General features: G+C 53.4%; 1 pseudogene; it reads left to right on the top strand.

Annotated features, from left to right (window-relative positions):
- The first annotated feature begins 592 nt into the window (after window positions 1–592).
- Window positions 593–2,240, top strand: LOC120713406 (annotated as a pseudogene).
- The last annotated feature ends 978 nt before the right edge of the window (window positions 2,241–3,218 follow it).

The raw sequence follows: 3,218 nt of genomic DNA, 5'->3' as shown, positions 1-3,218 counted from the left end.
AACTTCAGTTTCAGTTAGTTCGGCTCGGTTCTGGTTCCAACCGAAGAAACCAAGTTTTTACCGAGCCAAGGCAAAAAGAAAGAAAGAAAGAAAAAAAAAGCTGCCGCAAGAGGGGTGCTGCTGCTCGGGCTGGTGTTGGCATGCTGTTGTCCTGGCGCCGTCAATGGGCTGCCGCCGTCGATGGGCCGCCGCACACTGCCACCGCGAGACAGCCGGAGCGGCGGCAGCTGGCAGGGCCTCGGAGCGGGCGCAGAGCAGCGGCGCCAGCGCTGGCTGGGGCATGCGCGCCCCCGGCCGCGCGCTACCCTGCTCCCCTGCCGCATCTGGGAGGAAGGGAGGGAGACGACGGCCGTGCGTGCCGCCGCCGCATTGGTAGGTAGGGAGGGAGACGGGGGCGGGGCAGGGCGCCGCCACGTCCGGACTCCGAGAGGGAGGGAGGAATACTGGGGCGGGGCGGGCGCTGCCGGCTGCCGCGCCGAGAAGGAGGGAGACGGGGCCGGGACAAGGGCGCCGCTGCGCCGGGAGACGGGAGGGAGGGAGGAAGACTGGGTGGGGCGGGGCGCCACCGCCTGCCGTGCCGGGAGGGTGGGAGATGGGGCCGGGCGGGGGCGCCGTCGCGCCGGGAGCCGGGAGGGAGACAGGGGCTGTGCAGCAGCCGGCTGCGGGTGTGGGTGGTGGGGGTGTTGTGGGATTGGAATGGATAGGGTTTGCTATTGGGCTTGATGGGCTGAATGTCTGGTTGTGTATTAATTTTGGTTCTCTCGGTTTAATCGAGAACCGAACCGAACTAACCGAGTAAATTCGGTTCCTGAGAACCTAGTATCGAATGGGAACCGAAATTCTCGGTTTCGGTTCGGTTTAGCTCTGGTTCTCGGTTTTTCAGTTCGATCCTCGATTCTCGGTTTTTCGTGCCCAGGCCGAGATCCGGCGTGCCCAGCGTGCTGATGGCCCAGCAGCCATGCTCGGTATTGGCACCGACTACTATTTTCGTGTCACAAACAAGGAGCATCTCACCAACCTCAAAGATACATTAAAGAAACTATGTAAGTAATAAGCATCATGTCAATACGTACTGGTTGTTATTACTCTGTTTTTTTTTGCATCCAAATTGCAGGGTTCTTCTTTTTTTTTGCAAAGTTTAATTATTTAGAACTCCGGAAAATTTGCAAATTGGATCAAGTACATGTTATATTATACATTAATGACGATCAATCATCCAATAATTGAACTAATTATTAGGTCGGATTGCGGGGCTGGAGAAACGTTTCTTTCACCACACGGAGCAAGTGCTTAACTGCCACCCAGGCTTGCTTCACGGGACGTCCTCGGCCTTGGATGTGCGGCTCTACATCGTTGCCAAGGCTGCTCCAGAGCTCGCCGCGTCGGCCGCTGCCAAGGCCATCCCGAGATGGGGCCGCCCAGCCACTGACATCACCCACCTTATTGTCAGCACCAAAACTCCGAAGCCCGGTCACCAGGCGCGGACCTCGGGTTGGCCACACTCCTCGGCCTCCGTCTCGATGTCTGCCGCACCGTGCTCCATCTTAACGGCTGCTTAGCTGGCTCCGCCGCCTTTCGCCTGGCCAAGGACCACGCCGAGAACAACCACGGCGCATGTGTGCTTGACTGCTTGTTGTTTGTGTCGAGCTCACCGTCACCTCTTTCCGGGCCCCACACGAAGGGGACAGGTTCAGCACCCTCATACCGCAAGCGCTGTTCGGTGACGCCGCGGGCGCTATCGTCGTCGGTGCCGACGCCATTCACCGTGCGGAGCTCCCTCTCTTCGAGATTGTGCCCGCCTCGCAGGCCCCAATACCTGGGTCGGAGAAGCAGCCCAACGTAAGGCTTGGGGAAGGCGGAGTTGACATCGACATCTCCTTTAACCTCCCGAGGTTCATCGCGCAGAATCTCGAGGGCTGCCTACTTGATGCATCTCGGGCGCTCACCGTTAATGGCGTTGAGTGTAAGTGGAACGACCTCTTCTGGGCAGTTCATTCGGGTAGCCGCGGGATTCTAGACCGCATCGAGTCGGCTCTCGGGCTAGAGCCTAGGAAGTTGGCGGCGAGCCGAACTATGGTGAGAGACTACGGGTGCTCTCTGCGACGGTGATATTCGTGCTCGAAGAGCTGCACTGGCAAATGGACGAGGAAAGAGATGAGGTTGCAGAGTGGGGGATGATAGTGGGCTTTGGACCGGGATTCACTGTGGAGACCATGGTGCTGCACGCTACAAAGTACTAGCTGTTGGAAGTTGGAAATTGTACGAATAATTCACATGTTTTAATTGAGAAATAAATAAAGTGAACATTTTACTCGTTAGTAATTGATTGATTGGAAGTTTGGGACTACTCGCAATGCTCGGACGCATGCACTTCTTTGGACTCCAAATAAGGTAATTAACAACACTTTGACCTGCTCCTATACGTGATAAAGATTGGCACCAAACAAGGACAGATTTGAATTATTAGTGCAGGAACTAGTTGTTGATCATCTTATGTGTTGAGACTCTCCTATAGGTAATGTGACCAATAATAATAATTTGAATCGGATGGCGAGTATATAGTATATATAGTTGTTGAACTGCATGTGCTGTGTGTGCCTGGGATGTACTGCTGGTGCATGGGATAAATTGCTCTAAAAGAAGCTGACGATTCGAGACGCGTCCTATTCAATAGTATCGCCAATATAGGTGACCCTTATTGTATAAATGGTCTCCAAATATATAGCTCATGTGAAGATCCACAGTGTCACCCATATATACATTAAAGGTGACGCATTTCATCTATTAACGTCACCGTTAAAGATAATATAGGCACTGATCCAGACCATAGAAGACGCATTTACATCAAGCTGCATCACCGATGAGGAAGGCCAGGGTGGCAACCCGGCCCGGCGGAGGTTGCGGGTGCGGGGCGGTGGGAGAGGCTGGGCGGCGGCACTGGAGAATGATGGAAGTTGAGGGAAGAAGATGAACAGTGAAACAAGATTAACCGCAAATCTTGATCCAATGGTTGAAAAATTCGGGTGTGGGGAACGAAAAATACTGGGTGCGATATTGACAGCCTAGAAGTTTATTTCATCTTGTTGACAATTTATTATTGGGTTTTCAACTCCTTTACTTAATAAATTTTCATTTGGATGGCGGAACCCCAATGCATCAACAAAAAGTAGTGCAACTAGTGTTTCAATTATGAGAGTTGAAGTTTGACGTCGTCCCTT

This window comes from Panicum virgatum, chromosome 6K (assembly GCF_016808335.1).
Source record: "Panicum virgatum strain AP13 chromosome 6K, P.virgatum_v5, whole genome shotgun sequence".
NCBI lineage: Eukaryota > Viridiplantae > Streptophyta > Magnoliopsida > Poales > Poaceae > Panicum > Panicum virgatum.
The sequence above is the reverse complement of the archived record's forward strand: the minus strand, read 5'-3'. Positions and strand labels throughout refer to the sequence as shown.